Source organism: Lygodium microphyllum, chromosome 29 (genome assembly GCF_053477565.2).
Source record: "Lygodium microphyllum isolate KBCC chromosome 29, Lygodium_microphyllum_v1.1.10, whole genome shotgun sequence".
In the NCBI taxonomy this organism is placed as follows: Eukaryota; Viridiplantae; Streptophyta; class Polypodiopsida; order Schizaeales; family Lygodiaceae; genus Lygodium; species Lygodium microphyllum.
In genome coordinates, this window is record NC_141163.1 from 35,961,092 (window position 1) to 35,973,484 (window position 12,393).

The window sequence follows — 12,393 nt, forward strand, 5'->3', positions numbered from 1 at the left end:
TTAACGAATCGATCCAGGAGATAATAAATAGTCATCACTAAATATTTCCCAAAGAACGAACCACTAGCCCTACATCTTAGGATATCTCACACTTAACGTAGGTCATCATTCATGAAAATAATTGCTATGTATCAAGGATGATACCATATGGTGCGTGCAATGCAATTGTGTATGATGTATAGTGCTCAAACAATTTCCTTATTGTTAACTAACATTGTGAATGTGTAAAAACATATATTTTTATACCTTTACTCTAACTGAGATTACAGTGTTGCTTAGGGCCAACATCGAGCACACTCGTGTTACTGGATCCTCTTAATTTTAAACCACATGTGTTCTATATGCCTTGTATAAGAAAAAACATCAAAATTCAACTTATTATTGGCCCTCAACATCCCCCTTCTCCCTACTGCTTAAGGTTGTGCATTCGGTAATAGGTTTAGAGAGCAAATTTTAATGTATTTTTTCTTTCATAAAAGCAATAAAAATCCACTATAACATAGAGATAGGGCTGAAACTAAGGCTAGATCTCATGTCTCAATCTTACCATACATTCATAAATACAAAGGTTATTGTTTTCTATTTTTCGAATGTAAAAAACTTATTTTAACATTATTTTTAAATATTTATTTATTGATAATTACTGATATTTTTTTATCTATTGATTTTGGATTGATTGATCTTACTAAGAATTATTTTTCTATCATATTGCATCCCATATAAACTATACGCACGTCAAAATCCAAAACCGTAAGATTTTCCTTAAATTGCAATGTTGCAGGTTTTGTGTGTTTATAAAGAAATTGTTAAATGAATGTTTTTTTTTATTTCTCTAACTTTTTTGATGGATCGGAGCATTGACAACTAAATGCAACCATTTTCAACCAAAATTTATTATAAAATAATAAAATTAATCACTTATAAAATCGCGCCTTATGTGTAACAAGCGGGATATACACTGACTAGGGGTTAGACACCCAGTCACACTGACCGGGGTATACAAGGTGTAAGAGTCCCAGATTAGGGCAACCAATTATTATCAAGAACATACTCTTCACCTTCATCTCTAGTTTCCATGGTTTCCTCCTTCCTTCTCTCCTCTTTCTTGTCTTTCTCTCTTCTCTTCTAGTCTTCTTTTCTCTTCCTCTTCCTCTCCTTCTCTCTCTTCAGTTCTTCTCCTCTCTCTTCTCAACTTCATTCATTACAAGTGGTATCATAGCTTCAGGCTTTGGTCATTTTCTTCTTTCCCCTTTCTTCCTTTTCAAATCCCAAAAACCCTAGTTACTCAGCTTATAGGTATAAGTACAGCAAGGAGGATTGTAGTTAATCTCAGCTTTTTGGAGCAAGCAGGAGCTATGACTGGAGACTTAGATATATCTGGAGGTAAAATGGTTAAAATAGAAGGTCGTAACTTATTTTCATGCAAATTTTAGGGATTCCAAGCCAAGTTTAGAGTTCCAGGAGTTGGAAGAGGGCAAAACCCCAGATACTTTTTTCTCCAGTCCTCCTCTCTCTTCTCCTATAAGTTGCCATGGCTACAAGCCCCAAAAACCTCCAAGATCTGGCATGAGGTTACTCCCCAACATCAACCAGCCTTGGGACATTATTCATGCCCCCACAAGCTCCAAATCAAGCAGTGGAGTGGTGGGGGTTGCTGCCTAGAAGGCCTATAGGGCAGCCCCTGCAATTTGTAGGGCATTTTGCACTGATTGCCCTGCTTGCTTCAGCCCTCTTGCCCTTCCCCTCCTGCTGCCCTTGGCAGGTTTAACCGAGCTTGATTGATGGAGCAAATAGACATCATGATGAGCTATGCTTCAATGGTCTCCCCAAGCATTGAAGAGATATGTCAATTTGATCTCAATATCTCAAATTTAGCCACTTGCTGAGCTCAATCCCTTGTTGGAGAGATTAAGGATTGCATAGGCTTAGTAGCTCAATCCCCTTGCATGCATGCATCATATCTAGTCCTAAAATTCATTGTATTGGCTAACATTAACCCCCATTTCGTCTTTTGACTTTGGATAAGTCTCAAAGTGAATAATAGCCATTGTAAATTGGATAAGTAGCAGTCAGTGAGTCACTGGACTACCAAGGTAACCCCTACTCCAACCCTTGTTCATTCCATGTATACTTTGGCTGAGGAAAAAGGCCGATGCCAGGTGAGGTGGTAAGACAAAAGAGAGGTGACTCTCCCTTACCACTTAAGACCCTGAAGGGATGCACATCTCGACCCGCTCGGGGGAAACTTTTTCCACTTCTAGTGATCCAGAGCCTGATACTTGTATGCAGGTGTAGATACTCCCCGTGATCTCCACTTCCCCTGATGCAATGATCCCCCTTGCACACCTCCTCAATGCTAATGACACCTATATGTGATACTTGAAGTGCATGTAGTCAGAAGAGATGTATGGTAGTGAATTCCATTATGCATTTAATGGCAGAGTAGATGGGTATGCAATGATGCTTGGGATAATGCTCAGTATGCTCAAGATGCTATTTATGTTGTTGATGAGGCCTCTCTAACTATGCTCCATCCATATAAGGTTTTTGCAATAAAGGATAAGCAATGTTTTTGGTCTCAGTCTTGTAGGATAGTCAGAAAGATCCTATTGCATAGCTCACCTTGAAGAGGGATTTGTCCCCTCTGGTTTGAATCAAAAACCTCCCCAATCAAACCTACGGTTTGGAAGTTATGCCCATTTTTCTGCAGTAGACTCACTATGGACAGGGTGTAGACCACTCCAGAATAGGCACATTAAATCCATTGTAGAAAATTTTGATAATTTTTTGTCACAAAGGTTAATAGCTCATCTCGAAGATGAAATTTTTCCCTCTGACTTGAACCAAAAATCTCATTAATTAGAGTTTCCTACAAAAAGTAACGCCCCATCTACTGACAATAGGTCCTGTGGACTGCATCTAGATGGCTGGCCAGAAAGGAAAAATCAAGGCCCATGAGGAACTCCAGAGGGAGATTAGAGACTCCTAGACCTCTACAAATGAGAAATTGATCTCGGCACAAGATTACCATGGTGATTTACAAGAGAAAATTCCCAAAACAAACCCGTACACCCTGCTCAATCACACCCTATGTCAGCATGAGCTTTGTCACATGGAACGGCATAATGACATGGTCATCAACCACTGCCAAATGTTGTCCAAGTTTGATGAAGCCATCGAGCACATGGCCCTCTTAAACTCAAGGACTCAACAGACCTTGGAGAAGCTCATTACTATTGTTTCTCAATTAGCTATTGCTTCAACCCAAGAGGAGGTCAATGACTCTAGGCATGAATCTAGATGTCCTCCACATTAAGATCCATTGCACGGTCCACAAAGTATACTTGGTGTTAAGGGAATTTTCCCTTCTACCTATGAGATTGGTGAACCCTTTCACGTGCAAGATGAGCCCCTGTTGAATTCTTCCATCAACTATGTAGTCAACATCCCACTAAGGCCCTCTCCCACCCTTGGTCGAAATTCCCCTGCTCTCCCTAGGAGCCCCCATGCACCCTATATGAATTATCCCCATCATGGACAATATGGTACCAATGGCCAGCATGGAAATCATGGATAGCATGGCTATAATTGACAACATGGGATTAATGCACCACATGGGATGTATGGACAACAAGGCGTGTAGGGCCACCATAGGATGTATGGACAGCAAGGGTTTCATGGGCATCATGATCCTAATGATCTGTGTGACAAGATCATCCTAACAAAGTACAATGGGCAATCCCCCTCACCATCTGACTTGAAGGAATGGACATCCAAGTTGGAGTCCTACTTTAATATCTACCCTCGCACTGATCATTAGAAAATACTTTTTGCTTTTCTCCACTTGGAAGGTTTTTTCCACACATGGTGGCGCTATATCAATCAAGAGAGTCATCAGTTCATTGACTAGGAAGATTTTAAAATGCATATGGTCCAAGTTGTTGTGTCTCCTATGGAAAAAGAGCGGTTGGCAAGATGATGGTACACTCTTGACCAACGTAACCTCACTATACGTGAGTACACAAATCAGTTCATGAACTTGACCATGTATATGGAGAGCATTAGCAATAATGCTAACTTCTGTCGTGATCTTCTACGATATTTGTAAGTCCAATCCCTATCCTTGGGCTTATCTCCTACCCTCTTTGTTTCAAGTATGGCCTCACTTACTGGTTCTCTCCATTCAACCTGCGCTTGTATCAACTCTTTCAACAACTCCTTGCTCTCATTACTAGGCTTGCTTGGTATGTCAGGATGCTCCTTCCCCTTCCCTCGAGGTTTGGTGAGGTCACCCTTGCTAAAAGTCACGATTATCCTCACACTTGGTAGTGCTAGGTGTATCCTCTGTGCTATATAGTCGGCTTCACACTTTGTTGCCTTTTTGAAGAGCCTTCCTAGGAGGATTTCCTTTCCATAATTCTTGCTATTTGGAGGAACATAGAACATGACTGGCAAGCTTTCTATTTCAATAGTAACTAGGATTTGGCACTTCCCTAGAAGTGCTAGTGGATTTTCCCCGTGAGGCTTAAGAGTTGCATCAGTCGGTTGGAGCTCTGGTTGACCTAGTAGGGTCCATGCTTCGTAAGTCAAGATATTGAAATATGCTCCTTCATCAATGAGAGCATCAACACTATGCTCTCTTTTTGCAGTGAGTTTGACCCTAAGATAAGCGGGTGGTACTATGTCTTCATCGTCTGGGTCTTGGTTTACAGCTTCAAGCCCTCTAATACATGCCATTGAGTCCCTAGCTACACAGTCAGACGCGGATTCTCCACGGAGATCTTGGGTTGTCTGTGTAGCGCTGCTCAGGGTACATCTATCGTCAGGACTGTCATGTCTAGTCATCTTTGCATTGGAAGCTTTATGATGTTGCATTTCGCTTTGACTAGATGTAGTTTGAACACAATGTACATGTGTCCTTATAGTGCGGCCTTTTTGCCCTTGATGGCTAGATTGGCTCGTTAAGGTTCTAGGGTCTCTGTTTGCCTCTATTCAGGTGTGGGCTTCTGGTTGCTCCTTTTCAAGGGAGCCTCCATGCTCGTGTAGGGCCATTATTGCCCGAGGGTCTAAGTTGGAGGGCCTGTCACAGCGCGCATTCTCTCCACAACCTACTTGGGGTGGAAACGGAGGGAGTAGGGCCCCCTTTGCGGGGGTCCGGGAGGCGGTCCCCTCCTCGACCCGTAGGGTCGTTATGGTAAGCACCATGCACAGCTTGGAGGATCATTCCGCCAAATCTTGAACCACTTGCTCGAGGTTTCGACCCACTAGTGGATCTGCGATGCGCCTTTCACTCTATGTAGCCTGTGGGGTCAATTTCGGGGTTCAGAGCTCTTTTTCTAATTCATTGCCTCGTTCGTTTTTGGGTCTAATCAGGCTTTCCCACTCGGCGGGTTGCGTCTAAGTCCCTGGTCTCACAACTGCCTGCCTCTAGCTATTAAGCAGTTGCGCCCTACAATTTTGCCTATTCCGTGTGCTAGAATTGAGTTCTGAGTGTCCTAAGGGCTTCCGACAGTTCGCGCTGCTGAGTGTTGGGCTGGGTTAGGTAAAGTTTTTTGAAAATTTGGTCAAACTGCACATTCAGCTCAACTGGTTCGAGTTGTAGGATCCGAATGCCTGATTCGGCACGTCCGAGAGCCGAGTTGTAAGGGTCGTGTGTGACTGTCTGAATGAAAAGTTCAGCCGGTCCGAACCCGGGTATTCGAGGGCCGAGTGGGCCGAGGCCAGGTCAGGTGGCCAAGTGGTGGGCCGAGTCTGAGTCAGAGGGCCGAGTGGGCCGAGGCCGAGTCAAGTGGCCGAGTGGCTAGTTTGAGTGCTCGCTTCGGACGACCCGAGCGTAGGCGTCCGAGTGGTAGTGGTCGAGTGGGTCCGACCCCGAGTGGTCCGAGGGCCGAGTTTGGGCCTTGGACCAGAGTCGTCATTACTTGGACACGTCGAGTGCCGCGCGTGTTTTCGCCGACTCTCACGAAATTTGTCGTGTACAGTGCTAGAGGCCTTCCCCCTTGTCGAGCAGCTCCAGATTGGTCTTGCTACTATAGGGGAAGGTGTAGAATTACCTGGGCTAGCCGAAGATCTCTCTGATGCCAAGATTGAAGCGGATTCCCTCACTTAGCTTTCCTCTTCTCTCCTGCTCTCCTGAAACCCTGCAATGCACATTATGGCCTTTCTTGCCACTTTTGGCCCTTATACCCTTTTCCGGGTATGGTATTGGCACCCCCAATAACTCACTTACAGACCTTAGGCATCACAAGCTAGTTTTTTATCACTTTTGCATGATTCTTGCCCTGTTTTGCAACAGTAACCCTAATGCTTATTTTCTTTGTTTTTCTTTGTTTTCTCCTACTCTAATGCATCCAAATCACAAAGTAAATACCTACACTACTCCATCTCACAACATAACTCTCAAAAAGCAAAAAACCTACTTCCCAAGGAGATCGAATACCATCTTCAACCCCCTCACTTCCTACTTATTTCAAGCACCGGTTCGGGAGAAAACCCTTACTTTGATGCTCGATTTGAAGCGCGCAAGCACTCAAGGCTTAAATCCATTGGTCCTGGCAACGGAACCAAAATGTGGAAGATTTCGCTCAACCTCCAAGACCCACGGACTGCTTATTATTTCAAGCGTTTCAAGCCGAGCACTAATGGCTACCTCTCACATAGCCGATGCGCCATCCATATCTACGGGTGTAGTGAGCTTACCTCCATGCCATTCGAGTTACCTCCTCTCTCGTACACTCCGGTAGCTCCACGATCCAAGTGCAAGCTTCAAGCAAGCTTCATCATCAAGCTCCACGCTCCAAGCTCCATCACCGCGAGCAAGAGAAGAGAAGAGAAGAGGAGAGAAGGAGAGAGGAGGAGATGGAGAGCTTCTCCGCCCCACGGTCCCTCACCCTCACACACTCACTTCCTCACACTCTCACACTCCCTCTCTCAAGCACAAGCTCAAGCAAGCAATAACAAAAAGAAGAAGAAGAAGAAGAGAGCCACTTTTTGCCACACACAAGAATGAGCTTCTCATTTAGTTTTCAACTTTATATACAAAACCCTAAATCCCTTTTTGGGCGGTCCTCCCCTTTTCCCCTTTTTTACATGGCTGGCCGTAGCCTAGGCCCTTTTTCTCATTGTCCTTCTATCTTCCTAGCTTCCTTTCCCCCTCCCATCTACATTTACAAATTGCAGAGGTGAGAGCCCGGCGCTCCTTGAATTAAACCATGATGCGCTTGTGCTCTTTTACAAGGGTTTTTCACTTCCGCTTTTCCTTGTGCGCCTTTGTCTTCCGTTTCTCTTTGCCTTGGCCTTCGTCTTTGTCTTCAGTTTTAGCTTTCTGGATTTTCCACCGCGTGACACTTTTTTACAAGATTTCAGGGTGCACCTTTGTATTTAAAAATGCACCTTTCTCCTATTTGCAGCTGCCTTGGACTTTTAAGGTTGCCCTCGCGCTTTTGGCCTTTTCTCCTCCTCCTCCTTCAGTTGAGCTACATTTTTTCCACCTTTTCCCTGCATCTTTTTTATTTTCTTTTGCTTCCTTCGTATTGGGGTTAACATTGGAAGCTTTCGCTCAACCGCCAAGACCCACGGACCGCTTATTGTTTCAAGCATTCCAAGCCGAGCACTAATGGCTACCTCTCACATAGCCGACGCGTCATCCATATCTACGGGTGTAGTGAGCTTACCTCCATGCCGTTCAAGTTACCTCCTCTCCCGCGCACTCCGGTAGCTCCACGATCCAAGTGCAATCTTCAAGTAAGCTCCATCCTCAAGCTCCACGCTCCAAGCTCCATCACTGCGAGCAAGAGAAGAGAAGAGAAGAGGAGAGAAGGAGAGAGGAGGAGATGGAGAGATTCTCCGCCCCACGGTACCTCACCCTCACACACTCACTCTCTCACACTGTCACACTCCCTCTCTCAAGCACAAGCTCAAGCAAGCAAGAAGAAGAAGAAGAAGAAGAAGAAGAAGAAGAAGAAGAAGAGAGCCACTTTTTGCCACACACAAGAATGAGCTTCTCATTCACTTTTCAACTTTATATACAAAACCCTAAATCCCTTTTTGGGCGGTCCTCCCCTTCTCCCCTTTTTTACATGGCCGGCCGTAGCCTAGGCCCTTTTTCTCATTGTCCTTCTATCTTCCTAGCCTCCTTTCTCCCACCCGTCTGCATTTACAAATTGCTCGGGTGAGAGCCCAGCGCTCCTTGAATTAATCCATGATGCGCTTGCGCTCTTTTACAAGGGTTTTTGACTTCCGCTTTTCATTGTGCGCCTTTGTCTTCCGTTTGCCTTTGCCTTGGCCTTGTCTTTGTCTTCAGTTTTAGCTTTCCGGATTTTCCACCACCTGGCACTTTTTTACAAGATTTCAGGGTGCACCTTTGTATTTAAACATGCACATTTCTCCTTTTTGCAGCTGCCTTGGACTTTTAAGGTTGCCCTCGCGCTTTTGGTCTTTTTTCCTTCTCTTTCTTCAGTTGAGCTACGTTTTTTCCGTCTTTGCCTTGCATCTTTTTTATTTTCTTTTGCTTCCTTCGTGTTGGGATTAACATTGGAAGCTTTCACTCAACCGCCAAGACCCATGGACCGCTTGTTGTTTCAAGTGTTCCAAGCCGAGCACTAATGGCTACCTCTCACATAGCCGATGCACCATCCATATCTACGGGTGTAGTGAGCTTACCTCGATGCCATTCAAGTTACCTACTCTCCCGCGCACTCCGGTAGCTCCACGATTCAAGTGCAATCTTCAAGCAAGCTCCGTCCTCAAGCTCCACGCTCCAAGCTCCATCACTGCGAGCAAGAGAAGAGAAGAGAATAGGAGAGAAGGAGAGAGGGGGAGATGGAGAGCTTCTCCACCCCACGGTCCCTCACCCTCACACACTCACTCCCTCACACACTCACACTCCCTCTCTGAAGCACAAGCTCAAGCAAGCAAGAACAAAAAGAAGAAGAAGAAGAAGAGAGCCACTTTTTGCCACACACAAGAATGAGCTTCTCATTCACTTTTCAACTTTATATACAAAACCCTAAATCCCTTTTTGGGCGGTCTTCCCATTTTCTCCTTTTTTACATGGCCGACCGTACCCTAGGCCATTTTTCTCATTGTCCTTCTATCTTTCTAGCTTTATTTCCCCCTCCCGTGTACATTTACAAATTGTACGGGTGAGAGCCCGGCGCTCCTTAAAATAAACCATAATGCGCTTGCGCTCTTTTACAAGGGTTTTTGACTTCCGCTTTTCCTTGTGCGCCTTGTTTTCCGTTTCTCTTTGCCTTGGCCTTCGTCTTTGTCTTCAGTTTTAGCTTTCCGGATTTTCCACCGCTTGGCACTTTTTTACAAGATTTCAGGGTGCATCTTTGTATTTAAAAATGCACATTTCTCCTTTTTGCAGCTGCCTTGGACTTTTAAGGTTGCCCTCACGCTTTTGGCATTTTCTCCTCCTCTTTCTTCAGTTGAGCTACCTTTTTTCAACCTTTGCCTTGCATCTTTTTTATTTTCTTTTGCTTCATTCATGTTGGGGTTAACATTGGAAGCTTTCGCTCAACCGTCAAGACCCCGGACCGCTTATTGTTTCGAGCATTCCAAGCCGAGTACTAATGGCTACCTCTCGCAAAGCCGACGCGCCATCCATATCTACGGGTGTAGCGAGCTTACCTCCATGCCGTGCAAGTTACCTCCTCTCCCACACACTCCGGTAGCTCCACGATCCAAGTGCAATCTTCAAGCAAGCTCTATCCTCAAGCTCCATGCTCCAAGCTCAATCACTGCGAGCAAGAGAAGAGAAGAGAAGAGGAGAGAAGGAGAGAGGAGGAGATGGAGAGCTTTTTCGCCCCACGGTCCCTCACCCTCACAGACTCACTCCCTCACACTCTCACACTCCCTCTCTCAAGCAAAAGCTCAAGCAAGCAAGAAGAAGAAGAAGAAGAAGAAGAGAGCCACTTTTTGCCACACACAAGAATGAGCTTCTCATTCACTTTTATACTTTATATACAAAAGCCTAAATCCATTTTTGGGCGGTCCTCCCTTTTTCCCCTTTTTTACATGGCCGGCCGTAGCCTAGCCCTTTTTCTCATTGTCCTTCTTTGTTCCTAGCTTTCTTTGCCCCTCCTGTCTATATTTACAAATTGCATGGGTGAGAGCTCGACGCTCCTTGAATTAAACCATGATGCGCTTACGCTCTTTTACAAGGGTTTTTGACTTCCGCTTTTCCTTATGCGCATTGTCTTCCGTTTCTCTTTGCCTTGGCCTTTGTCTTTGTCTTCAGTTTTAGCTTTTCGGATTTTCCACCGCCTGGCACGCTTTTACAAGATTTGAGGGTGCACCTTTGTATTTAAAAATGCACCTTTCTCCTTTTTGCAGCTGCCTTGGACTTTTAAGGTTGCCCTCGCCCTTTTGGCCTTTTCTCCTCCTCTTTCTTCAGATGATCTATCTTTTTTCCACCTTTGCCCTACATCTTCTTTTTTTCTTTTGCTTCCTTCGTGTTGAGGTTAACATTGGAAGCTTTTGCTTAACTGCCAAGACCCATGGACCGCTTATTGTTTCAAGCATTCCAAGCCGAGCACTAATGGCTACCTCTCACATAGCCAACGCGCCATCCATATCTACGGGTGTAGTGAGCTTACCTCTATGCCGATCAAGTTACCTCCTCTCCCGCGCACTCTAGTAGCTCTACGATCCAAGTGCAATCTTCAAGCAAGCTCCGTCCTCAAGCTCCACGCTCCAAGCTCCATCACTGCGAGCAAGAGAAGAGAAGAGAAGAGGAGAGAAGGAGAGAGGAGGAGATGGAGAGCTTCTCCGCCCTACAGTCCCTCACCCTCACACACTCACTCCCTCACACTCTCACACTCCCTCTCTCAAGCACAAGCTAAAGCAAGCAAGAACGAAAAGAAGAAGAAGAAGAGAGCCACTTTTTTCCACACACAAGAATGAGCTTCTCATTCACTTTTCAACTTTATATACAAAACCCTAAATCCTTTTTTGGGCGGTCGACCCCTTTTCCCCTTTTTTACATGGCCGGTCGTAGCCTAGGCCCTTTTTCTCATTGTCCTTCTATCTTCTTAGCTACCTTTCCCCCTCCCGTCTACATTTACAAATTGCACGGGTGAGAGCCCGGTGCTCCTTGAATTAAACCATAATGCGCTTGCGCTCTTTTACAAGGGTTTTTTACTTCTGCTTTTCCTTGTGTGCCTTTGTCTTCTGTTTCTCTTTGCCTTGGCCTTTGTCTTTGTCTTTAGTTTTAGCTTTCCAGATTTTCCACCGCCTAGCACTTTTTTACAAGATTTCAGGGTGCACCTTTATATTTAAAAATGCACCTTTCTCCTTTTTGCAGCTCCCTCTCTCAAGCACAAGCACAAGCTTAAGCAAGCAAGAACAAGAAAAAGAAGAAGAAGAAGAGAGCCACTTTTTGCCACACACAAGAATGAGCTTCTCATTCACTTTTCAACTTTATATACAAAATGCTAAATACCTTTTTGGGCGGTCCTCCCCTTTTTTCCTTTTTTACATGGCCGGCCATAGCCTAGGCCCTTTTTCTCATTGTCCTTCTATATTCCTAGCTTCCTTTGCCCCTCCCGTCTACATTAACAAATTGCACGGGTGAGAGCCCGGCACTCCTTGAATTAAACCATGATGCGCTTGCGCTCTTTTACAAGTGGTTTTGACTTCCGCTTTTCCTTGTGCGCCTTGTCTTCCGTTTCTCTTTGCCTTGGCCTTCCTCTTTGTCTTCAGTTTTAGCTTTCCGGATTTTCCACAGCCTGGCACGTTTTTATAGGATTTCAGGGTGCACCTTTGTATTTAAAAATGCACATTTCTCATTTTTACAGCTGCCTTGGACTTTTAAGGTTGCCCTCGCTCTTTTGGCCTTTTCTCCTCCTCTTTCTTCAGCTGAGCTACCTTTTTTCCCCCTTTGCCTTGCATCTTTTTATTTCCTTTTGCTTCCTTCGTGTTGGGGTTAACATTGGAAGCTTTCGCTCAACCGCCAAGACCCACGGACCACTTATTGTTTCAAGTGTTCCAAGCTGAGCAGTAATGGCTACCTCTCACATAGCCGACGTGCCATCCATATCTACGGGTGTAGTGAGCTTACCTCCATGCCGATCAAGTTACCTCCTCTCCCGCACACTCCGGTAGCTCCACAATCCAAGTGCAATCTTCAAGCAAGCTCTATCCTCAAGCTCCACGCTCCAAGCTCCATCACTGCGAGCAAGAGAAGAGAAGAGAAGAGGAGAGAAGGAGAGAGGAGGAGATGGAGAGCTTCTCCGCCCCACGGTCCCTCACCCTCACACACTCACTCCCTCACACTCTCACACTCCCTCTCTCAAGCACAAGCTCAAGCAATCAAGAAGAAGAAGAAGAAGAAGAAGAAGAGAGCCACTTTTTGCCACACAGAAGAATGAGCTTCTCATTCACTTTTCA